Below are 26,695 nucleotides of genomic sequence, written 5' to 3'. Positions count from 1 at the left end.
ACGTCATATAACAAATTTTACTCACTAGCTGTTATCTTCCAGTGGCCACTATTTATCTTCCCACGGTTTGTGGCCCGTGGAAGCCTAAAACTCTTTTCCTCTATCTTGTCATTCTTCTAAAAATATACTGTCTTTTGGTTAAGATGGTATGTAAGCCCAAATTTTAGCCACCTCTTTGAGTTACTCATGCCTGCATATCTCTCAAATATATATGAGATACCCCTGTTAATAAACTGATTTTACTCTTGCTAATCTGTCTCTTGTTACAGAGCCCCAGCTGAAACCCTAAAAGAGTAGAACGACAAAGAATTTCCTCCTCTTGTCATTTCCAGTGATGAGGATGGGCAAGTAGAAGGCTGGAAAACTCTTCTCTCCACAAAGACTGCAGTTGACTTGTAGGGTAACTGACAACAGACCAGCAGAAGGTATGAGTTCTTACCACGTGAGCCTCCCATATCTCTGACTATAGTTTCCAGCCAAGAGAAGAGTGTAAAATTTTCTCCTTGTCCCTTCCTTCCCAAATTCATCACGGGAGGAGAATAACATTTCTAAAAACAGGTCTCGAATCATGACACTCGTGAATTTAGCTTTGGGTACCTACAGGTTATTGATTCTTTGCCTCCCCCAAATAGTCATGTTTTCCTTTGTCTGACTTCGGTATTATTTGTCATAAGGATGAAAATTGTAAGATGAGACTCTTCATTTGTCTTGTTTCAGGTACTGAAACCTGGTTTTGTAACTAATGAGAATATTCTCTGGTCTCTTCCACTCTGCAAGTGGAAGAGTGCACAGTGGGGTTGAGGGGAGTCCACTGTGGCAGGCTTACAAGGGGTCGTGGGCCAGCAGGCTAGGGGGCTGTTGCTATCTCTGTTTTCCTTTTCTCTTTTGTGCTGGGAAAATTCCTATTCCGGTGTCAGTTTCTGGTAACAAAAATTAGTGGATCTGTGAATTATAGTGTCTGTTTTGTAGGAGACAGAACTTTCTTTTCCACCTGTGACAGTGAAAATCTTTGCTTTCTTAAGCCATCTTGGGAGGCTTTGCATCTCAAGAGGGCACCCTCATTTGCACTCTCTCTCTGTCCACGGTTAAGCCATAAAAGTCTTACTGGTTTGGAGTCACAGTTGAAGTAGGTATACCTTTGAAGATTTAGACTTCTATTTCTAAAAGGATTTTTAAGAGAAGTCTCATCCTAAACAAATGTCTCATGAATACCTATAGGAAGATCAGGAAAGAAAGGAAGAAAGAAAGAAAGAAAGAAAATGGAAAGAAAGAAAGAAAGAAAGAAAGAAAATGGAAAGAAAGAAAGAAAGAAAGAAAATGGAAAGAAAGAAAGAAAAGGAAAGAAAGAAATAGATACAGAAGAAAACCTTGGCTAGTATGATGGGGGAAAAACCCATACACCTCCTTAACTAGATTAAGAGATAGAGATCAGACTCAGAGCAAGTGTTAAAAACTGCAAATAACACTCAAGCAGGTATGAAACATGAAAATACTGATAGCCAAGAATTAGATTTGACAAAAGCACATAAGCCTTCTGCCCAAGAAGGCTTGATTTATTGTTCCTTACTCTGTAAGCAGATCCCACGAGGTCTAGGCCTTCCCATATTTCTGGCCTCCACTGCAGGAAAAAAAAAAAAAAAAATTCATCGGACTGTCCTACCCCTAATAAAGGAAGAAAAACTTCATAGTAATGACCCTTGGTTTGATAGTAGGCAAATATACCCCTGATTTCCTTCTTAGATAAACCCCATATCCTTTCTCAGTCCCTTGGAAATATTCATGTTATCATATCTTTGAAATGTAAGTATCCACGGAGAAAATTTGTTAAAGCAACTCCTGAGACTGGAAAAATAGGTTTTTAAAAAACAATCCACTACTTGATATTTCTATAGGCTCCTGGCCCAAAATTTAGTCCACAGCCTCCATAGAATTATCTACTAGAGAAAAACAAAAATCTTAAAAGTTTTCTCCACAAATATTGGTAAAATCTTTAGCTATCTAAGCAGTTGAACATAATATCTTATTCCATTTGCCAGAAACACTGTTTAGATCGAACTATTTTTTTATAAGTTAGGTGAGTTTTGTATTATTGTACTTGATATGCGGCTAAAATTTTTAAATGAAAGCTACAAGGTCTCTGCATCTGTCTGGATGTTTATGTGTGGCAATGTATGCATGTCACATAATATATGGTATTTTTCTCCCTCTGGAAGGTAGTCCTAAAAACTAACTTGTGGAAGAGTTCTATTAATTGCCTTAAAGAAAATAAAAGTACTAAAACAAACAACTGAATAAATATGTATATATATACTTACATAAATTAAGGCTAGTTAAATTAGCTTACACCATCTGTACTAATTATTTGAGATTATAAAATTATAAATTCAACCAAAGAACAAAATGTACAATAAAAAATGGTTCTCTGGGATGCCTGGGTGGCTCAGTCGGTTAAGTGTCTGCCTTTGGCTCAGGTCATGATCCTAGGGTCTTGGAATCGAGTCCATGTTGGGCTCTTTGCTCAGTAGGGAGTCTGCTTCTCCCTCGGCCTGCTGCTCCACTGTTTGTGCTCTCTCTTTCTCTCTCTGACAAATAAATAAATAAAATCTTTAAAAAAGGGGGGGATATCATATCTATGTAACAAGAGAGGATATATAGTAATGAAATAATCAGATAATTTAAAAAGAGGAGTCCTTGAGATTTAAAAAATATGACCACATGGGGCACCTAGGTAACTCAATAGGTTAAGTATCCTACTCTTGATTTTGGCTCAGGTCATGATCTCAGGGTTGTGAGATTGAGCCCCTCCTTGGGCTCAACGCTCAGCAGAGTCTTCTTGAGAATTCTCTCCCCTTCCTTCTTCCCTTCCCCTTCCATGCATGTGTACTCTTTCTCTCAAATAAATAGATAAATACTTTAAAAAATATGACCATATTAATAAAACATTTAATAGAAAAATTATGAGATATATTTGAGAAATATTCTTGGAAATAGAATAAAAAGACTGAGGTGAAAAACAGGAGAGAAAAGATGAGAAAATTAGAGAATGAAGAAATCAAACATCCAATTAATAGGAATTCTTTAAAGGAATTACAGAAGAAAAAAATATAAAATAGAGCACATGGGTGGCTCAGTCAGTTAAGTAGCTGCCTTCAGCTCAGGTCATGATTCCAGGGTCCTGTGATTGAGTCCCACATTGGGGTCCCTGCTCCTTGGGGAACCTGCTTCTCCCTTTCCCTCTGCCTCCTCTTCCCCTACTTGTGTGCTCTCTCTCTGTCAAATAAAAAAAATCTTTAAATATATATATATTTTAATAGATATATTAAATACATATTTTATACACTTATATATAAAATATAAATATATATTTTATATATTTATATATATACACGTATACATATATACATAGATGTATATGTCCATATATATGTGTATATATATACACATATATGTATATGTCCATATATATGTATATATGTATACATGTATATATATATGGACGCCTGTGTGGCTCAGTGGGTTAAGCCTCTGCCTTCGGCTGAGGTCATGGCCTCAAGCTCCTGGGATTGAGCCCAGTATTGGGCTCTTTGCTTAGCAGGGAGCCTGCTTCCCCTCTCTGTCTGCCTGCTACTCTGCCTATTTTGATTTCTCTCTCTCTCTGTCAAATAAATAAATAAAATCTTAATATATATATATATATATGTATGTGTATATATATATATATATATATATATATGTATACACAATAAATGTGCGAAGCTGAGGGACACAGTTATCCACATCAAAAGGCAACCAAGTGCTTGACACAGTGGTGTGGAATAAAATTTATACCAGTATAAATTCATCCTCATGAAATTTCAGAACAACAGGGATAAAGAGAAAAATTTAATACTTAAGGGCAGTGATCTTCAACCCATAGTCCTACAGGCAGTCAAACCATCCAGCGTGAGAGGAGGAAAAGACCCCCAAACATTCTCAGATGTGTTAGGAAAGAGCAAATAAGAAAAAAGATGTGGGATCTAGGAAACAGGGATCTCATAGGAGAGAGATGAAGGAAGGTACAAGACAAAAGAAGAAGTGTTGTCCAGTCCAACAACAACAGCCTTGTGACTGGTTAAAGAGAAGCCATTTCAGATTATAGCAAGAGCGTGAATGGCTCTAGGAGTGTGGACTCTGGGGGGTGGGGGGGATCCACACTTAGAGATGGCTTGGAATGTCTGAACCTATTGAAAGGAGTTTAGCAACTTTGTCCGAGACTTTGGGTAATGATTTAATACATGTATAAGTACATGAAAAACCAAGCAAACAGAAAAACAAGGCAATTGTTAATACTAAGAAAAACAAAACACTTAAGAATGGAAACAAAACCAAGTTAGTAGATATTATAGTCATCTGCAAGTGTTGGTGCTTGCTTGTAAAGAAGAACAAGGGAAGGGAGAGGGGTGCCTGGGAGGCTCAGTTGGTTAAATGACTGCCTTTGGTCTCAGGGTCATGGGATGGTGCCCCATGTCAAGCTCTCTGCTCAGCAAAGAGTCTGCTTCTACCTCTCTCTCTCTCTCTCTCTCTCTCAAATAAGTAAAATCTTAAAAAACAACAACAACAAGGGAAGGGAGAGTTGAGAGAGACCTAAATCTTTATCTTCTGCGGTGGAGATAAAGAGAAACGTTTACGATTAAAAATCAAGAAATAGTAGAATAAACATGCTCTTGAGATATATGGCAGTAAATACTAGAAAAAATAAATAGCTAAAGAAGTTAAAAAGAGATTACCCTAGTGTTGGGTATTAGATGAGAAAGATTAGGGCAATTTTTCATTTAAGTTGATTAATTAATTCAATTAATTTCATTCGGTTTTCATTAAATTTATAACATTTCATTTTACTCTAAAAATAAACACATATATTTTGTGGTGAAAAAGTGAAATTTAAAAAGTATATGGTGTGAGAAAAAGAACTAAAAGACATACAACAAAATGTTTACAGTGGTTATTTATGAAAACCTTACAGAATTTTTATTTACTTTGTTTTTTGTTTTTTGGGTTTTTTTTTTTTTGGCGTATTCTAAGTTTTCTTCTTCTTCCAGCAATTGTTACTTTTGCCATTAGCAAAATAATAAATAAACACACAGGTGTGCCTGGGTGGCTCAGTCTGCTAAGCATCTGCCTTTGGCTCAGGTCATGACCTCAAGGTCCTGGGATCACGCCCCACAATAGGCTCCCTGTTGGGTGGGAGGAAAATTTAAAAAAAAAATTTTTTTTAATAAAAATAAATAAAATGTTTTTTAAAAATGATTTAGCCTCAGAAAGCAACAGACATTGGTAAATCAAAACTGTATTGGGGCACCAGGTTGGCTCACTTGGAAGAGCGTGCAGCTCTTGATCTTAGGGTTGTGAATTTGAGTCCCACATTAGGGATAGAGATTACTTAAATAAATTAATTAATACTTTAAAAAAACCTGTTTATATTAATGGAGGAAGACATTAGCCTGGGTTTGGTCAGAGGGTGTTAGGTAACACTTGCCAGTGAAACACTGCCATATCCGTGAAGCTGGGAAGGACTCTGGGGGACCATGAGCAGAGTAGCTGTACTCGCCTCCTTACTCAGCTGATGCTGTCTCTGCAGAGTCTGGCCCAGGGGTCAGAGGACCTAGTCTCATCTCTGCTGGAGCAGCATGGCTCTAAGGAGAATATGCAGGGATGGGAGAGATGGAAGGGAAGCAGCGGGAGGTAGAGGGGGAAGAACACATCAGGAGCTCCAGGGGCAAGTGCTGAAAGGTTAAGGTGAAGTATTTTCTCATTCAATTAGTGGGGCATCATCTAGCTGCACAGCACCCTCGGCAATGGGCCCAGGAGCCCTAGCAGCTGTTCCTTGCAAGTTCCGCAGCCTACCCACAGGGCAGCATGATTTCCTGTGGGAACATTTCCTGCTTCAGGAGCGGGGCTTGACCCCAATCCAAAAGTGGCATTTTGCTGGCCCCGGAATCCCTGGGTCATTGGCAAATGGTAAATAATTTGGGTTTGCCTAATCTAGACCAGTGTATTTATTCCCCTGTGGCTTGGTGATCACTTTTTGTTCCTTTAGTTCTCAGTATCCCTGTGATTTAAGCTCCTGCAATTTGCAAGATCAAAAAGCAAGATAATTTCTTTCCTGGGTCTCCTGACACCATCGAAACTCTGGATATCATTTAACTTTTGCACTTAATTTACTCTATGGCCTTGCTGTTGCTGTGTTTTGAGGGAGGTAACTGATCCATACTGAAAGGAAATAATGTTTAACATATACTGGAGAATTATTTCTACTGTAGTGCCAATACTGTGCTACATGAGTCTCTAGTTCCTGGGCTCTCGCACAGACAGAGGCATGAGTTACTGAGTATGGAACCATCCCTAGATCTAATAAACAGGGCTGGCCTTGGAAGGTCTGCCATATATGCTACAAGCAGTTACAGAGGCAATGTGCCGTCCTAGGTATTTGCTGTGCACTCACTCTCTGCTCTGCCTCCATGCCACCATTTCTGCAATCTGCTGTGCAGATCCCGAAAGAAGGGCCAGGATGTCTGGTGAAATAAGGCCAAGAGCAATGAGGCTCGAGGGGTGAGCAGGGCCAGATAGGTGCTTCATCCCAAAGACAGTGAGATTTAGCTCATAATCTGAAAGACAAGGGGAGACTGTTTTTGAGTATTAAACTGGAGAATAACAGGATCAAAATCTTTTATAAAAATCACTCTAGATTAGACTCAGGGACTGTTGCTAGAGAATGGCCAGTTCATTCCGATGGCAGACAATGGTCGGGGGTGGAGACAACTGGGGGCCAGAGGTTTGAAAATCTCTGGAAATAAACACTACCTGTAATTTTTACAGGGATTGTAGAGGTAGGTATTATTTCCACTTTACAGTTGAAAAAAGTATGTGTCCCAGAGAAGTAAGTCCCTTGCCCAGAGAAATAGTGCTGGTGAAGGACAGAGCGGGGAGTTAGACTCAACTCATTTCCATGGCCTTTTCAGTGTACCACTCTACCTTGTAAAAATTGAGGGGGAAAGAGAAGGAACTAAATATTGAGACCCACTTCTCATCCCTTGACGAAGCCATAAATTCTTTGTCTATCCCTTGTCTAACTTTGGTTCCTGATAATAGTTTTGCAAACCCATTTATAGCTTGGCAAACCTATTTTATACATTTATTTTTAAAGTATGAGTTATCTCTGAGAAGTTGGTCTAACACCTCTTAGATGCCATTGAACGGTTAGAAGCTGTTTTAAAAATCAATATGTTTGGTGTGTGAACAACTAATAGAATAATTCTGGATGGCTTTTGATTCTTTGTGAATACTCTCTGAATACACTATTATTTCTTTCTATCTTTAAGCTGCCAGCGCAAATACAGTTAGAACTTTGGCTGGATCTCACTTCCTTGTTTCACATTAGAAACAATTATTTTCCTTCCCACTTTGGTCAAGTTACAAAAATCTTTTCTCAATTTACACAATAATTGGGCACTCAGCATTGAGAAATTATGGTGAAATACTGAACTGACCTTTCCAATGTGTGATAAAATCTAGTCTTATTTGCAAAGACATGTTCCCATTTTGATTTCCGCTTTCCAGAAGAGCATTCCGATTTCATTTTCTTAATCTTTGGGGTTAAGATTCTGTGTGATTTTTCATTTGTGCCAATGCCATTAAAATTTCTTTCACTGGACTAGAAACCAATGATTTCAACCTGTAAATTAGCTCTGTAAAATCACAAAACATTGGAGAAGGAGAAAAAATTGTTGCAAATAGGAGAATGAGGTCATCTCCTTGGGTTGTACTTTCCTCACCTCTTGACAAACTGAAATTTTATTGCTACCTTTAGCAAGCAAATAAGGTAATATGCTTAACAAATTGATAATAATTTATGTGTGTACATGTAATGGAAGATAATGCAATTCTTTCTTCCCTTTGGCATCACTCCAAGATATCTTGGATGCAGCCATACGATCTTTTCTTCCCTCCATTCCCACCCCCAGGTCAGCTGCCTCCGCCAGGTAGCTGGTTGCTTGCATGAAACAGTCAAGTAGGAACTGCTCACAAATATTGTGCCATTTACACACGGGTCTCACAATGACCTGACGAGTGAAAAGATAATGAGGGCTATATTATTGTCTTATGTATTGATTTTGGAAAATAGTTTCCTTGACTGCTGATTCAAAATAATTTGCAATTAAAGAGTAACTTAGTAAATGTTACAAAAAATGTTAGAAATGTTATAAAAATATAGGATGGTAAACTGAACCTGCTTTAAAAAACGAGTAAGGGGTGCCTGGGTGGCTCAGCCCATTAAGCATCTGGCTCTTGATTTCAGCTCGGGTCATGATCTCCAGGTCATGAGATCAAGCCCCCACATCAGCTCCATGTTGAGTGTGGAGCATGTTTGAGATTCTCTCTCCTTCTCCCTTTGCTCCTCCACCCGCCTGTTTATGCATGCCTGCATGCTCCCTCTCTTTTTAAAAAAGAAAAAGAAAAAGAACAAAAAGTAAATGTTTTAACATCTAGGAACTTAAGATATTTTAAGTTTCCTCATATAAGTATACTACCTTCTAAAATAAAAAAGTTGACATATACCCATATACATGACTACTAACTTTTGTGAAAATACAATGGAAATAAAATAAACCTAAATATAGAAAAACTGCACTTAAAATATCTTTCTTATGTAAGAAATGAAATCAGTGTGGGACACCTGGGTGGCTCAGTTGGTTAAGCATCTGCCTTTGACTCAGGTCATGATCCCAGGATCCTGGATCAGGTCCCACATGGTGGGGTCTTTGCTTAGCGTGGAGCCTGCTTCTCCCTCTGCCTGCCGCTCTCCCTGCTTGTGCTCGATCTCTCCCTCTCCCTCTCTGGCAAATAAATGAACAAAATCTTAAAAAAAAAAATAAATGAAATCAATGCAAGTTACACTGTGCACTGCAGTGTATGAGATCTAATATAGACCTAAATGTCATGCTGGGACTACTGACAAGCCTTTCTTAGTAGTCTCCTTAACCTCCAGATTCTCTCCTCTCCAACCCACTCTGTACCCAGAACATGTCAGCCTTGAGCTCATAAGACTTGGTGTTTGTAACATACACTTGTCAATCACATGTTATCTATGACTTTGTTGTGGTTTACTGTCAAATTGTCTATATACTCACCATCATGAGCTCTTTAAGAGCTTACTCACCTGACAAGGCTTCTCCTCTGCCTTTTCAGTGAGAAGCTCACTTGTATGTACAATATAGACATTCAACATGATTGATAAATTCACCGTGTAAAAAGTGCATTCCACCTACAGTTAAGGTGTTACTCTCCTCTCTTGACCACATGTTAAAACAGGTTTCTGGCATTGCAAACCATGCAAGTAACACACACTTACAAATAAAAGCCAACCACAAACTACGAAAGGATGTTCCTCTTAAACATTCTAGAGAAGAATTAGAAAGGCTGGAATTTTAAAAAGAGGGATTTTTTAAAAATTGAAAGCTGGAATAAATTAGAAATAAGACCTGTATTTGAGATACAGGATTCCTCATGTCAATGTAGGTAAAACATTTTTGAAGGTATGATTCCACACTTAAAGTTAGGGAAAAAGTCTCCACTTCACTTGCCAAAAAATTATATATTAGTAACTGAATTATGTAAGAAATTCCTATGTAACATTTGAGGATAAAATTTAATAATTTGTCCTTCAATTAATTCAATAATTAATAAGGGTTGATTCATTATCTTCTATGTAAGAGGCACTGTACCACTACTGAGGCTAGCAGGCTGATTGTTTTCTTCTTCAGGACATGAAAATCAATAATTACAATCCAATATAATAGTTGCTTTTTAAAAAAGATTTTATTTATTTATTTGTCAGAGAGAGAGAGCACAAGCAGAGGGAGCGGCAGGTGAAGGAAGAAGGAGGCTCCCCACTGAGCAAAGAGCCTGATGTAGGACTACATCCCACAACCTTGGGATCATGAACTGAGCCCAAGGCAGACACTTAATTGACTGAGCCACTGAGGTGTCCCTATAATAGTTGCTCTAATGTTGGTCTGTACAAAGTACTAATAGAGTGTGGAGGGGACCTGAAGTCTGTGAGGAAGAGACAGTAATGGCTTTATAGCATTTCAGCTAAATAAGATTTAGAGGAAGAGTAGGATTAGGTTTGGTGGGCAGCTGGATTAGGAGACTTGTAAAAACTTTGTTTGTTTGTTTTAAGATTTTATTTATTTGATAGAGTGAGAGAGCATAAGAAGGGGGAGCAGTAGACAGACAGGGAAAAGCACGCTCCACTCCAATGAGGGGTTTGATTCCAGGACTCTGAGATCATGACCTGAGCCAAGGCAGACGTCTAATTGACTGATCCACCCAGGCACCCCATGCTAGAAACTTTCAGTGCTCACTCATGTCAGGTTCTCTCTCCTTCCAGAAGAGGATCATATTTCCCTACTCTTGTAGTTAAGCAAAACTATGTAACTAATTCTATCAGTGAGCTATGGGAGGAAATGACATTTATCACTTCTAAGCTGAAGCATTTAATTCCTAGTGCAAAACTCTCCAGTACTTCTTATCTGCCTTGACAACCAGTGACATTTTATGTGTCAGAAGGTGTAGTTATCTGATTGCAGAAACTCGGTCAGCCTGGGTGCCTGAATGACTTTGTGGAGCAGAGCCATTTGCTGAACCGTGATAGGCATTATGACACAGACAAAAAAATAAATCATATGTTAAGCCATTAAAGTTTGGGGATTGTTTTGTTATTTCAGCATTTCAGATAGAGGTAACACAGCTAAAAATAAAAGAAAGGAAGAATAGAGAAATTGCCCATCCAAAAGACTTTGTGCCCTCCAGGAAGTGCCCTCCTTAAGTGTGGGTTGTGCATAGTGACTTCCTTCCAAAGAATGCAGCATAGAAGAAGTGGGAGGTGGGGGAGGTGACAGAGGATTAATTTCCCAGTGGAGAAATCTGACAAATGCTACTTCAGCCAGTGGATGGAGATTAATATCAACAATGGTAAATTCCATTGATAGCATGCATCTTAGATACGATGTGAAAATGGTACATTCCATCTGCTGTCTTCCTCCCCAAAATACATAAACCTAGCCCAATTATGAGAAAAACATCAGATAAGTCATTGCCAATTAAGGGTCATTCTATCAAATACATGATCAGTACTCATCAAAACTGTCTAGGTCATCAAAAACAAGGAAAGTTTGGGGCACCTGGGTGGCTCAGTGGGTTAAAGCCTCTGCCTTCGGCTCAGGTCATGATCCCAGGGTCCTGGGATCGAGCCCCACATCGGGCTCTCTGCTCTGCGGAGAGCCTGCTTCCTCCTCTCTCTCTCTTTGCCTGCTTCTCTGCCTACTTGTGATCTGTCAAATAAATAAATTAAAAAATCTTTAAAAAAAAAAAAGAATTGCCTTATAAAAACAAGGAAAGTTTGAGAAATTATTATAGCCAAAAGGAACCAAAAGAGACATAACTATATGTAATGCAGCACCCCACATGGGATCCTGGAACAGAAAAAAAGACATTTGGTAAAAACTAAGGAAATCTGAATAAAGTATGAACTTTAGTTAATATAACTTATCACTCTTAGTTCATTAATTATAAAAAATGAACGATACTGATGTAAGATGTTAGTAATAGGGGAAAGTGGGCATGGAGTATACTAAAACTATCTGTACTATCTTGTAGTTTTTACCTAAATCTACAACTATTCTAATTTTTTTTTTTTTTTAATAAGAAGATGTAAGAGAGAGCATGGTGTGTTCTGGAAATTCCTTTTAAAGTGAGGAGTGGAGGGGTGTCTGGGTGGCTCAGTGGGTTAAGCCTCTGCCTTCGGCTCGGGTTGTGGTCTCAGGGTCCCAGGATCGAGACCCACATCAGGCTCTCTGCTCAGCGGGGATCCTGCTGCCCGCCACCCTCCCCCCCACCTGCCTCTCTGCCTACTTGTGATCTCTCTCTGTCAAATAAATAAATAACATCTTTAAAAAAAAAATAAAGTGAGGAGTGGAGATGATGAGTTTGAGTAGGTAAGTAAAAGATCTTTTATGCTTTTCAAGGATTTGTATAAATCCTTGAAAAGCATAAAATTTGTATAAATCCTTGAAAATCCTAAATTGTATAGGCTAGGTGACTAATCTCTAGAAAATCTATGGCTAGGTTTCAGGACTATTACAAAACCTCTGAAATTTTATGAAATTATGTTGTCTATATGTATGTTCTTCTCAGAAGGCAGTCAAAAGCTTTATTTATTATTTATTTGTTCTTAAGGGGAAAAGTACCTAAAATATGTTAATGATCATTGTTGAAGTTGATGTAGATACTCTGAAATATTCTGAGCAAGAAAAATGACACAATTATATTTTTTGCATAAAAATCATCTTTATGGTAGTACAGACTATAGTGATGGTGTGTGCCTGTTTGAAAAAAAGAAAGGCAGGTATAAAGGCAAGATGATAACAAAGACAATGATCTTCAAAAACTTTTTTTTTTTTTAAGATTTTATTTATTTATTTGTCAGAGAGAGAGCGAGAGCGAGCACAGGCAGGCAGAGTGGAAGGCAGAGTCAGAGGGAGAAGCAGGCTCCCTGCGGAGCAAGGAGCCCGATGTGGGACTCGATCCCAGGACACTGGGATCATGACCTGAGCCGAAGGCAGCTGCTTAACCAACTGAGCCACCCAGGCGTCCCATCTTCAAAAACTTTTGATCATGGTCCACTTCGCAAGAGAAAGAAATGATCCCATAACTTAACTTACCATACTGTTACCACTTTCCTGAGGAAAAAGAATGGAGTCATTAGGATGAAATGTCATTTTTTTAAAAAAAAACAAGTTTGGTGGAATGGTATATACATCTACTTTAGCATTCAGGTTGTGAGTGTGCATTGTTAGTCCATAAAAATGAAGAAAAAAATTCAGTTTTTATCAATTAATACTCTTAGGGGGACCATGGACACCAGATCATTCTTTGAGAGACCACTGTTAACAATCTTTAAGAGAAATAAGTGTCTAAGATAGAAGAAGGTAGGAGGTACAAAGAGGAGATGGCAGATGAGACATCTCAAAGGTTCAAAATCAGCAGAATTTTTTGATTGCTTGGATGGAAGTTACAAGGTAGAGTGGAAAAGCTAGCTTGACATTTTTGGTTTTTGGTGAACAGAATATGGGGAATGCAGGATAGTGGATAAATCTGGAGGAGGATGGGGTGGGTGGGAGATGATGAGTCTAATTCTGAATATGTTGTGTTTGAGATCCCAAGTAGACATGTCTTGTAGGCAGCTGGATCCTGGGATCTTTCAGTTCAGTAAAGAGGGTCTTGCGCTGGAGCTATAAGTTCCTAACTTAGGAAAGTAAAACATTCATATTATAGTCTGATTTCTCTTTCATTTAAAATAATAAATAGGAATTCCAATTAAAATGTTTTTATTATACCTCTATTGATATATAATTTACATTTAGCAAAGTTCACACATTTTACGTGTACAGCTGAAGGCATTTTTACATATTTCTGTGTAGCCAACACAGAGATCAACTTATAGGATAGACCCAGCAACCCAGAAGGTTCATTTATGTCTCTTTCTAATCAATATTTCTCCAAAGCTAGCCACTATTTAGATCTCTTAGTTTGTCCTTTTCTGAGCTTCATAAAAATTGAATCAGAGAGTATGTTTTCATCATGTGTGGCTCACCTCATTCCACCTCACAGTATGTCTTTGAGATTCATTCATGTGAGTCTCTTTGTTGTGGTAGTTCATTTTCTCTGTGTAATATTACTTTGTATAAACATACCACAATTTGGCCCTCTTGCCACATCACAAGCTCCTCTTCACCTCTTTTCTCCTGGTGGAAGCCCTGGGCACCAGAGTGAGATATGGGGACCATGTTACGACACAAGCTCACAGCCCTTGAATACCACAACCCTGCTGGCTTCAACTGCAAAAATGAATGAGAATTTAGGAACTTTATTGTTTGGCTTGAAGACCAGAGAATCAGACACTACAAGATTGAGGACAGAGGTAATTTAAGAAATATCCACAGCAATGACTAGCTCAAGTTCTTTGAAGAGTATCTCAGAGATGTTAAATGAGACATCAGTTAACTGAGAGTAACTGATGTTAACTGATGTTAACTCAAGATTCAAGATCATTGTCTCTGAGATTTGCAAGTTTCACTATTATATGTTGGGGTGTGGACATATTTTTATTGATTTCAAGGAGGAGTTCTCTGTGCCTCCTCAATTTTGATGCCTGTTTCCTTCCCCAGATTAGGGATGTTCTCCTCTATAATTTGCTCCAATATACCTTTTGCCCCCTCTCTCTTTCCTCCTCTTTTGAGATCCCAATTCTAATATCGTTTAGTTTTATGGTATCACTTATCTTTCAAATTCTCCCCTCTTTGTCCAATAGTTGTTTATCTCTCTTTTTCTCAGCTTCCCTATTTGCCATTGTTTGGTCTTCTATATCACTAATTCTCTTTTCTGCCTCATTTATCCTAGCAGTTAGAGCCTCCATTTTTTATTGCATCTCATTAATATTCTTTTTGATTTTGACTTGATTTGATTTTATTCTTTTATTTCTCCAGAAAGGGATTCCCTAGTGTCTTCTATGCCTTTTTCAAGCCCAGCTAGTATCTTTATAATAGTTATTCTGAATTCTAATTCTGACATCCTACTTAAGTCCATACTGATTAGGTCCCTGGCAGTCAGTACTGCATCTTGTTCTCTTTTTTAATGAGTTTATCTGTTTTGTCATTCTTGCAGAAAGTGGTCACTTTTCTATTTGTAGAGGTGCAGCTATTCTTTCCTTTGCTCTCCAGTTGAGTTTGCAGGTGTTGAGAATGATTTGATAGCTTTCTAGCTGAATTCCTGGGACCAGAAACAACTAAGGTCTTCTATTCCTTCACCATCTTGGACAAGAACCAAGATTCAAGATCAACAAGAAGCAACTGACAGGCTTCTTGGTTTAGCTGTTAGACTTGAATATGGAGATAATGCTGAAAAATACAAGTTGGTAACTGATAATACCAAAAAATGCTGACAATGCAGCTAAGACTGCAGAGCCATTGACCATTTGAATGTAAATAATCCCAGTTTCAAGGCTGGTGTAATGGCTTTGGCTAACCTTCTCCAGATTCAGCTGTCATTATAATTACCTGATAATGCTTAAGGCAAACCGCGTTTTGATCCAGGAGCACCTGACCCAGGATGAAGGTGCTAAAGCAAATCAAACAAAGGAAGGCTTGCCTGTTGCTTGAGACAAACATATTCTTAGTTTTGACATAGGAGATGCAGTTCTTCATGAAGCTGCCTGAATACTGCAGTTGCTGCATAGAGATGAGCTACTGACAAAAAATTCATGAAGCCATCCATGGTAGCTGTGCAGGCAATTATGGCTGATCCAAAGACAGACCACAGACAGGGGAAAGTTGGAAGATGAACATTGAAAGATTTTAGTTTCTCACCTACTTAATATGACTGGGAACCTTGTATGCTTTAGCTTTAGCATGCATTTGGAAATCAAATGTCCCATTTTCAAGGGAAGAATTCTAGAAAATTGGCAATATTCTTAGGATTTACCATCATTGTTTTTTTTTTTTTTTCATTAAGTTCAGAAGGGTGGGGGGATAATATACCACAACTTGTCCATTCTACTATTGGTGGGTTATTTTTTCAGTTTTGTGTAAATGTGAATAAAGTTGCTATGCACATCCTTGTACATATTTTTGGTAGGCATATGCACTCTGTTCTCTTGAGAGCATCCAAGAAAGGAAATTGTTGTGCCCAGCACAGCTGTTTGTTTAGTTTTAGTAAGTTCTGTCAGTATTCCAAAATAGCTGTGCATCCCCAGGCTACCTATCAGCAGTGATTAACGTTTCATTTCTCACACTCTTGATATTACCAGAACTTCTCATGTTAGTCTATCTGGTGGGTAGGAAGTAGATCTCATTTTTTTTGTCTTGTTTTGTTTTCAGATTTACTTATTTATTTGAGAGAGAATGAGTGTGAATGGGGAGAGTGGAAGAGGGAGAGGGAGAAGGAGAGAAGCAGACTCCCTACTGAGTGTGGAGCCCCATAGGGGGCTTGATTCCACGACCCTGAGATCATGACCTGAGCCAAAATCAAGAGCCAGATGCTCAACAGACTGAGCCACCCAGTGTAGCCCCTCATTTTTTTAAACATATTTTTTTGAGGTATAACACACATAAAGTAAACTTCACATTTTTAATGTCCAAATTGAAATTTTGACATATGTATACACCTATGAAATAATCACCACAAAGGCAGTGAACATATCCATCATCTCCAAACATTTTCTGTGCCCCTTTGTAATTTCTTTCCCCTCATCCTCACCTTCCTTTTTCCAAGCAACAATTAATTTGTTGTCACTATACATTTGCATTTTCTGGAGTTTCAGGTAAATAGAATCCCCACAATACGTGCTTTTTGTTGTCTAAGTTCTTTAAGTCAACATAGCTATTTCAACATCCATCTTTATCATTGCATGTATCAATAGTGCATTATTTTCATTGCTGAGCACTGTTCCATCATATGGCTATATCGCAATTTGCTATTCCATTCATCTGTTAATGGACATTTGGGTTATTTCCAAATTGGGGTTATTACAAAAAAAAAAGCTGTTATGAACACTCTTGTCTAGTCCTTGTATGAATATCTGTTTTCTTTCTCTTGGTAAATACCTAGGATTAGAAAGCCAGGAATAGGGGCATCTGGGGGCCTCAGGTCATGATGCCAGGGTCCTGGGATTGAGCACCACATTGGGCTCTCTGTTCAGCAGGGAGTCTGCTTCCCCCTCTCACTGTCTCTGCCTGCCTCTCTGCCTACTTGTGATCTCTGTCTGTCAAATAAATAAAATCTTTAAAAAAAAAAAAAGCTGGGATTAATGGTAGTTGTATGTAGTTTTTTTTTTTTTTTAAGATTTTATTTATTTATTTGTCAGAGAGAGAGAGAGAGTGAACACAGGCAGACAGAGTGGCAGGCAGAGTGGTAAGCAGAGGCAGAGGGAGAAGCAGGCTCCCTGCTGAGCAAGGAGCCTGATATGGGACTCTATCCCAGGATACTGGGATCATGACCTGAGCCAAAGGCAGCCGCTCAACCAATTGAGCCACCCAGGCATCCCAACCTCTTAATTTTTTAAAGATGTATTTATTTTTAGTTGAGAGAGAAAGCAGGGAAAGGGGCAGAGGGAGAGGGCGGGAAAAGAATCTTCAAACAGGGTATCTGGGTAGCTCAGTGGGTTAAGCCTCTGTCTTTGGCTCAGGTCATGATCCCAGGGTCCTGAGATTTAGCCCTGCATTGGGCTCTCTGCCTTCCCCCACCCCTCACCTGCCCCATTGCCTACTTGTGATCTCTGTCAAATAAATAAATAAATCTTTAAGGAAAAAAAAAAAATAAAAGAATCTTCAAACAGACTTCCTACTGAGCATGGGGCCTGATGCACAGCTTGATCCCAGCATTCTGAGATTATGACCTGAGCTGAAATCAAGAGTCCAACACTTAACCTACTGAGCCACCCACGTGGCCCTTTGTTTAACTTTTAAAGAAACTGCCAAACTGTTTTCCAAAACAGTTTTAACACTTTAAATTCCCACTGCTAGCATGCTTGTCAATACATGTTATGGTCCATCTTCTCAATTTTAGCCATTCTAATAGGTATGTGGTGGTATCTCAGTTTGCTTTTAATTTGCATTTCCCTAATGACTAGTGAGAGAGAATATTTTTTCTTGTGATCCTTTGCCATCTTTAGTACATGTTCTTTGGTAGTGTCTGCTGAATTCTTTTGCACCATTTAAAAAATGGGTTGTTTTCTTATTGCTGAGTTTTGAGCATTCTTTATATACTCTATATACAAGTCCTTTATCAGATATTTGCTTTGTAAATATTATCTCCACATCTGAGATCTGTGGCTTGTCTTTTAGCTTCCTAATATGGTCCTTTGAAAAACAATATTTTTAAATTTTGATGAAGTCCAATTTATCAATTTTTTTATGGATTGTGCTTTTGACCTTATATCTAAGGTCCAAGATTTTCTTTTGTTTTCTTCTAGACAGTTTTAGGTTTCACCTTTAGATCTATGATCCATTTTGGCATGATTTTTATATGGTGATATGCTACAATATATGAACCCAAACTGATTTTCTTTTTTACATAGGTACCCCCCCCCTAGAGATAAAACTATAATTCAAAAAATAAATTCATTTCTGGCCTCTGGTCATGGCCACTGAGGACCATTTCCAGATGCATCTCCTCTTCTCTGTCAGGCTATTGCAAATTAATTTGATCTGTAGCTGAACTGTGTCTGGCTGTGTTATGGTTTTCGTGTGATTCAGCTCATCACTGGCTTCAAATTTATAAGAGTGAGACCAGGACTTTATTTTCAGCAGAGCCTGGGACCTGAAAGCTAACAAGATCCTAAAGAACAATCTGGGCTTCATAACTATGTTCAGTTGTTAGCACTATAGGGTTATCTCTGCCAGTTATTGGGTTGCTTGGAGCTTTCTTTGTTCTTCAGTCTAGCTTCCTTCTGTGCTTAGAGATCTCCTTCAGTCTTACTGCCCATCCTCTGGCCTTTGGAGGGAAACTGTTTTTCTCTCCATAAAGGTCCAGAATGCCCATGGGGGTTTCTCCCAGCCCACCTGCTAAGTTTTCAGGCTTTGGTAGTTGGAAGTCTGGAGTGCTTGTGAGGACTCCTGACACATGTCCAGATTTTCATAGTTAGATACTGGAGTATAGGCTTTTATTTATTTATTTATTTATTTAGATTTTATTTATTTATTTGTCAGACGGAGATCACAGAGAGGCAGGCAGAGAGAGAGGAGGAAGCAGGCTCTCCGCGAAGCAGAGAGCCCAATGCGGGGCTCAATCCCAGGACCCTGGGATCATGACCTGAGCTGAAGGCAGAGGCTTTAACCCACTGAGCCACCCAGGCGCCCCTGGAGTATAGGCTTTATGAGTGCTTGTCTCTCTCTTTCATAGTCCCTCCTTTGTCAACCCCATTCTAACTTCAGCAGCTTCTGAAAGATGGTTCACTTTTCTTTGAGTGATCTCGGACTTTTTTCTCATAGCCACAATTGGTGCACCTTCTCTGAGTAAGGCTTAGAGCCCTACTAAGAAGAAGCCCTTCTAGACCATGTTGGAGGTAGGAGGACAAGAGCAGGGAATAACAGTAGTCTGTCAGGGGCCTAATTGTTAAGGGATAGACATCCCTATTCTGGAGCTGGAAGAAAGGGAGTCCTAGTCTGAAGTCCCATAGGATGTCAGTCACAGGTCACTACGCATCAGCATCCCAGCAATAGAGAAGACAGGCAGAAAATCTATTCCCCTTGATTAAGCTGCCCATATGTTTCAGCAACAACTGCTCTCCATACTGGTGAAAGGGACAACCTGTTAGCCTCCCCTCCAGAAGGACTAAGGCTTAGCAATAGCTATGATGAACTGGTTATTTTCTTGAGTTGTCTGGGTTGTCCAACTTCAGGAGGAAGTAGGGGTAAACAGAATAGATACTCCAGAGTGAATAAGTGTCCTTGGATTCCTTAAATATAAAAGAAGAAGATGTTTGTATATGACAGCAACATAATTTTCTGTCAAACTGACCAAGTAGAACCTTAACTGGTAAAGCACCACTCAATGTCAAGGGTGCTTTCCCAAGGTGCTAAGACAGGACATCATTCAGGATATCCGAATTATGAAACCCAGGTACTTGATAAATATTTTTTCTTTTCAACTCACCTTACCATGAAGAGTTTGGCCATGGCAGAATTAGCACCAACAGAGAACGTATTTGCCCAAGTAACCTCTCCAAAAGAGAGATTAAGAAACTGCACCCATCTGTATGATCCTAGCCAGTTATCCATCCTCTCTGAAGCTCACTTTCTTCCTGTATACACTGGAAGTACTAACGTTTGCTTTGTACTTTGTTAACTCATACCAGGAAGATTACGGCAAAGTTTAAAAGTCAAGAAATGACAACTCCTTCTCTTCCCCACTCCAGCTCCCTCTCTTCTACAAACTATAAATATAAGTTATTATAAAATAACCAGAACAATTACACTGACATAAACTGAGCACATACCATGTGTCACAGACTATTCTAAGTACGTATGTGTCTGATCTCATGAATCTATGAATTTAATAACCTCTTGAGAAAAATTCCAGACTTTGAGTATATTACATGCCATAGCATTTACATATAACACTCTCCTGACCATCTGAATAAACCACAAACCCAAATAAACACGATTGAGATGAAAAGATTTTTATCACAGTTGACTCAATCTGATACTAGAATAAGAATGAGAAAAATCAGAGAAAATTTGTTACCTTCATAGCATCTGTTTATTAGGTAATTTTAGAAATTTTTGAGGAAAAAAAATAAGAAGATACAGCTGAAAACATAGCTGTTAAAAATTGATCATTGTAAACGAGATTGGTATGGTGTTGAAGAAGAGATAGACGCATAGATCAAGTACAGAATAGAGAACCAGAAACAGAAAGCAAATATACTCAGTTAATTTTTGACCAAGGAACAAAAGCATTTCAACAGAGAAGGCATAGCCTTTTCAATAAGTGGTGTCAGAGTAATCAAACATCCATTAGCCAAAATAAATAAATAAGTAAAATTTAAAAAGAACACAACCCAAACTTCACACCTTATGCAAAAGCACACTCAAAGTGGATCATAAGCTAAATGTAAAACTGGGGAACTCATAGAAAAGAATATACAAGAAAATCTTTGAGACCTAGGACTAGGTAAAGAGTTCTTAGACTTAACACCCAAAGCGTAATTCTTAAGAGGAAAAATAGATAAATTGGACCTCATCAAAATAAAAACCTTTTCCTATCCCAAAGATCCCACTCAAAGGATGAAACGAAAAATGAGAGACTGGGAGAAAATATTTGCAGATCATCTGCCACACAAAAGCTTTTTATCTAGAATATATTAAAAAAAACCCCTTCAGAATTCAACATAAAAAAAATCCAATTAGAAAACTGGATATTGATACAGAAAAGACATTCATAGACATTTCACCAAATAAAATGTACAGGTGGCAAACACACACATGAAAAGATTTTTGACATTATTAGCCATTACAGAAATGCACACTAAAACTACAATGAGATATGATTATATACATATAGGAATGGCAAAACTGGGGACTTCTAGGTGGCTCAGTTGGTTGAGCGTCTACCTTTGGCTCAGGTCATGATCCCAAGATCCTGCAACTGAGTCCGACATTGGGCTCCCTGTTTAGGGGGTAGCACATTTCTTCCTCTGCCTCTGCTCCCCACACCCAGCCCTGCTGTGCTCTCTCTGTCTCTCAAATAAATAGATAAAATCTTTAAAAGGTAATAAACTTTTAAAAAAGAATGGCAAAGCCCAAAAATAGTAATAGTAGCAAATGCTGAAAAGGATGCAGAGAAACCCATTCACTTATACATTGCTTGTGGGAATATGAAATGTAACACCTATTCTGGAATATAGCCCAGCAATTCCTATCAAATTAAAAATGGATTTATCATACAATCCAGCAATACACTCTTGGTATTTATCCCAGAGAAATGTCTTATTTCTGCACAAGAACTTGTACATGAATGTTCATAGCAGCTTTATTCCTAATGGCAAAATCTGTGAGCTACCCAAATTTCTTTTCTAGGATGAATGGTTAAACAAATTGTGGCACGTCTTACCCTATGGAACACTACTCAGTAATAGAAAAGGAGCAAATTATTGATACACACAACATAAACTTGAAGGAACTTCAAGGAAATTATGCTGGATGAAAAGAGTCCATCTAAAAAGGATACATACTGGATGATCTCACTTATTGAAGGTTGGTGAAATAACCTAATAGTAGAGATGCAGAATAGAGTAGTAATTGTCAAGGGTTTGAGATGGTAGGGAAGAGAGGGGCGTGGCTGTATGTGGTGACAGGAAAGGAGTCTTGTGGTGATGGGTACAGTTGAAAATCATGGCTGTGGCAGTGACTGTCCAAGGGTTCTATGTGAGAAAACAGCATTGTGTTATACGCAACTGTTGAACACTACATCAAAAATTAATGATGTATTATGTGTTGGCTAATTGAACATAATAAAAAAAATTCTTTTTGGAGTTAAAAGAAAAAAGAAAGAAAGAATTCAGCATCAGGCCGCACCCACAAACACAAGTACATGTATAACTGGTGAAATTTAAATAAGCTCTACAGATGGTATGAGTTTCAACAACCTTGATGCTGGTGTTGTACTGTAGTTGTGCAAAGTGTGAACACTGGAGGAAGCTAGAGGACAAGTGCATGGAGTTCCTCTGTATGTTCTTTGCAAACCCCTATTCATTTATAATTATCTCAAAATAAAGAGCTTTTTTAAAAATAATTATTTATTTGACAGAGATCACAAGTAGGCAGAGAGGCAGGCAGAGAGAGGAGGGGAAGCATGCTCCCTGCTGAGCAGAGAGCCCGACGTGGGGCTCAATCCCAGGACCCTGAGATCGTGACCTGAGCTGAAGGCAGAGGCTTAACCCTCTGAGCCACCCAGGTGCCCCAAAATAAAGAGCTTTTTAAAAGCTGCTATGAACCTTTAAAATACATGTAATTTATTTCTCATAAATAGTTTTGCAAGATATACTGAAAAGAGTTTTATATCTGTTAAATTTTCCTGAAATTAAAACCCACTTCCTTCTCTTCTTTCCATTGAAAATCTCTCAACAGAATTATTTTGACAATTTAGAAGCTGGTATGGATAAAACAGACCAGTGAGAAGTATACTTCTATGGTTTCCAGGTGTCCATAAATGGGCTGGACATTCTCTCATTTAGGAAAAAGAAAACAACAAGCTGGGCATGAAAATGTAACTTTTTTTTTCTTTTTTTGACAGAGAGAGATCACAAGTAGGCAGAGAGGCAGGCAGAGAGAGAGAGAGAGAGGAGGAAGCAGGCTCCCCGCGAGCAGAGAGCCCGATGAGGGACTCGATCCCAGGACCCTGAGATCATGACCTGAGCCGAAGGCAGCGGCTTAACCCACTGAGCCACCCAGACGCCCCGTAACTTTTATCTTTAAAGTTTTTCCTGTGCATAGTGCAGGTTGCTTGAACCTCAATACTGTTTCCATGCTTTATTAATTCTTTATTATTTTTTAACATTTCATTTATTTATTTGAGAGAAAGAGAGAGAGTGCAGGAGCAGGAGGGAGGAGCAGAGGGAGAAACAGACTCCCTGCTAAGTGCCAAGTCTACCATGGGCTTGATCCGAGGACTTTGAGATCATGACCAGAGCTGAAGTCAGACACTTAACTGACTGAGCCACCCAGGCATCCCTATTTTATTTTATGACAGTAAAAAAAAAACAGAGATGTTGCAAAAAGATGATAGAATTGTCTTTCAAAAAGGAAGTTCTCTGCCTGCAAATCAAAGTATTATAATAAAAATATTAATATTAATCAATATTGTTACTATATTATTAATATATTAGTATTACACCCATTAATATTATTTTTTGGAAAGCAGATAAACTAATTCCAAGGTTCATACAGAAAAAAATGAGCGGTGGTTTTTAAAATATATCTACAAATTCTTTAAGAAGTGGAGCTTAACTCCCGTCCTTGACCATGACAAAGTGACAGTGTGTCGTTTCTGAGACTGTCATTAATGCTATGTGGCCTCCTTCTTGTTTTTTGTTTTTTTTTTTAACATCACTTGCCCAGGAGGAAATCAACCACAAAACTGTAAGGATGCTCAAAAAGGTCTATGGAGAGGTCTGTGTAGTGAAAAACTGTGAAGTCTTTTGCCAAAGCCCACTTGGAAGTAAATCCTTCGGCCCCCATCAAGCCTTCAGATGATTCCAGCCTCAGCCGACATCCTGACCACAACCTCACGAGAGATCTTGCTCCAGAAGAACCCAGCTAAGCTGCCCTGAAGGTCCTCACCCACAAAAACGAGGCAATTAGTAGCTGTTTACCACAGAAGTCACTACATTTGGGGGTAATCTGTTATACAGCAATAGGTAACTCACCTGAAGAATAAGTAATAGCAGTCATGAGATCTTAAAAACAAAGAATAATACAAGGGAATTAACCTAATCATATAGTAAAACATATTCTAAAGCTTCATCAATTAGCACAGTATGTTACTGGCATATGAATCGGCATACAGATCAAAGAATTACAATAGAAAGTTTATAAATACATACATTCATGTGAAAATGGAGTATATGGTAAAGGCAACGCTTCTAATCAATAGGAGGAAAGATGGCAACTGAAGAACCATCTGGAAAAATGAGCTGGATCCATACTTTACAGTTTATAATAAAACTGAGTTATGGACAGATCAAATACTTAAATATTAAATATGAAAAAAGAATTAAAATAAATTATGGAGAATAAAAAACATTTCTGAGTGGAGATTCAAAAACCATAAAAGAAAGAGTGAAAATTTTGATCATACACACACTTTCTGCATGGCAAAAACATTGGGGATAAAGACAAAAGACAAACTGGAAAAATATTTGCTGTTCATACCCCAAATAAAGCACTTAACCTCCTAAATTATAAAGAGATTTTATGAATCAATAAGGAAAAGACTAACAACCCAATAAAAAGTGAGTACCAAAAAATCATCCAAAAATGAAATATACATGGCTTTTAAACTTTGAAAAGAACCTTAATGACACTCAATACAAGAAATGTGAATTAAAACTAAAGAATGATACCACATTTAATCACATTGTCATAGACAAAAAAATCTTGATATGACCCTATATTGGCAATGGTGTGGAGAAATGGACCCTCCTGTGCACTCCTGGGGGGGGGGAGAGTGAATTGATACAATCCCCGTAAGATAATTTTGGCAATTTTGTTATTTGTTCAAACTGTAAATATTCTCTAGAGAGACTGGAACCTCCACCCACTGCTGGTAGGAATATAAAATGGTGTAATCATTTTGGAAAATAGTCTAGCAGTTCCTAAGGTTAAACCTTATGACCCAGAAACTCAACTCTCAGGTTTCATTTCAGGAGAAATGAAAACACACGTTCACACAAAAACTTGTACACAAGTGTTCATAGCAGCATTACTCGTAATGGGCAAAAACTGGAAACAGCTCAAATGCCCATCAATTGATGCATTTTATTTTATTTTAAGGATTTAAAAATTTTATTTGATGGAGAGAGAGGAGAAGCAGAGGAAGGAGCAGGAGAGGGAGAGGGAGAAGTAGGCTCCCCTCTGAGCTTCCTAGCCTGATGTAGGACTTGATCCCAGGGCTCCGGGATCATGACCTGAGCCAAAGGCTGATGCTTAACTGACTGAGTCACCCAGGTGCCCCAGATGATGCATTTTAAATCAGTGTGTATATGGGATATTAATTGTGTCTCAGTAAAGCTGTTACTTTTTTTTTTTTTTTTTGAAGGAGGCAAAGAGAAAGACTTGTCACATATGGAAGGACAAAAGATGATGTCAAAATTCTTGTCAGAAACAATATAAACAATGAAGACATTGGAACAACATATTTCAACTCCTAAAAGGCAAAAATCATCAATCTAGTATTCTAAATACAGAAATATATCTTTCAAAAATGAATGTGAAACATCACACTTCTAAATAATACTTGAGTCAGAAAAGAAGTCTCAAGAGAAATTTAAAAACAGTTTGAACTAAGTGAAAATAAAAAATACAGGGGAACCTGGGTGGCTTAGTCAGTTAGTCTGCCCTCAGGTCAGGTAATGATCCCAGGGTCCTGGGATGGAGTCCCTGGATTAGGCTCCCTGATCAGTAGGGAGACTGCTTCTCCCTCTGCCTGCTGTCCCCTTCCCCTGCCTGTGCTCTCTATGACAAATAAATAAAATCTTTTAAAATTTTTTTAAAAAAGAAAAAAAATACAGCTTATTAAAATTTATGGAATGTAGTGAAAACAGTGCTGAGAGAAAAATTTATGGCATTAAGCACATATATTAGGAAGGAATATCTAAAATAAAATATCTAAGCTCCCACCTTAGGAAACTAGAGAAAGAACAATTTAAGTCTAAAGTAAGCAGAGGGAAAAATATATAAATTAGAGCAGAAATCAATGGAATTGAAAACAAGGATACAACAGAGAAAATCAACAAAACCAAAATCAGGTTCTTTGAAAATGTCAGTAAAATTGATACACTTCTACTAGACTAATGAAGTAAAAGAGCAAGAAGACAACAAATAACTAAATTCTGATACATGTGCTGATTAGTATAAGTATTGATACAAGAGTGAGCCTTGAAAACATTATGATAAGTGAAAGAAACAAGTCACATGGGACGCCTGGGTAACTCAGCCAGTTAAACAGCTGCCTTCAGCTCAGGTCCAGATCCCAGCGCCCTGGGATCAAGTCCCACATTTGGCTCCTTGCTCCGCAGGGAGCCTGTTTCTCCTTCTGTCTCTGCCTGCCACTCTGCCTGCCTGTGCTCTCTCTCTCTCCCTCTCTCTCTTTCTCTGACAAATAAATAAATAAATAAATATCTTAAAAAAAAAAAAAAAGCAAGTCACAGAACTGCATATTATAGGATTCCATATCAAGTGTCCAGACCAGAGAAATATATTGAGAGATAGAAAGTAGATCAGTGGTTGTGTAGGCATGGGCAGGGAGAGATGTTAACAGGTAGGTGATAGCTAGAAGGTATCTGGTTTCTTTCTTAGATGATGAAAATGTCCTGAAATCA

At 38.3% G+C, this 26,695-nt stretch overlaps 1 long non-coding RNA gene and 1 pseudogene across 1 annotated transcript; both read left to right on the top strand.

Moving 5' to 3' along the window:
- Positions 1-280: 280 nt before the first annotated feature.
- On the top strand, positions 281-25,057 carry LOC101689299. Its single transcript, XR_199400.3, has 3 exons — positions 281-425; positions 21,675-21,851; positions 23,715-25,057. It is a non-coding gene; the product is annotated as an uncharacterized LOC101689299 (long non-coding RNA).
- Positions 13,885-15,439, top strand: LOC101689022 (annotated as a pseudogene).
- Positions 25,058-26,695: the final 1,638 nt, after the last annotated feature.

This window comes from Mustela putorius, unplaced genomic scaffold, assembly GCF_011764305.1.
Source record: "Mustela putorius furo isolate JIRA1106 unplaced genomic scaffold, ASM1176430v1.1 tig00537227_pilon_pilon_pilon, whole genome shotgun sequence".
NCBI lineage: Eukaryota > Metazoa > Chordata > Mammalia > Carnivora > Mustelidae > Mustela > Mustela putorius.
Note: the sequence above shows the minus strand (reverse complement) of the source record. Positions and strands in the feature narration are given on the sequence as shown.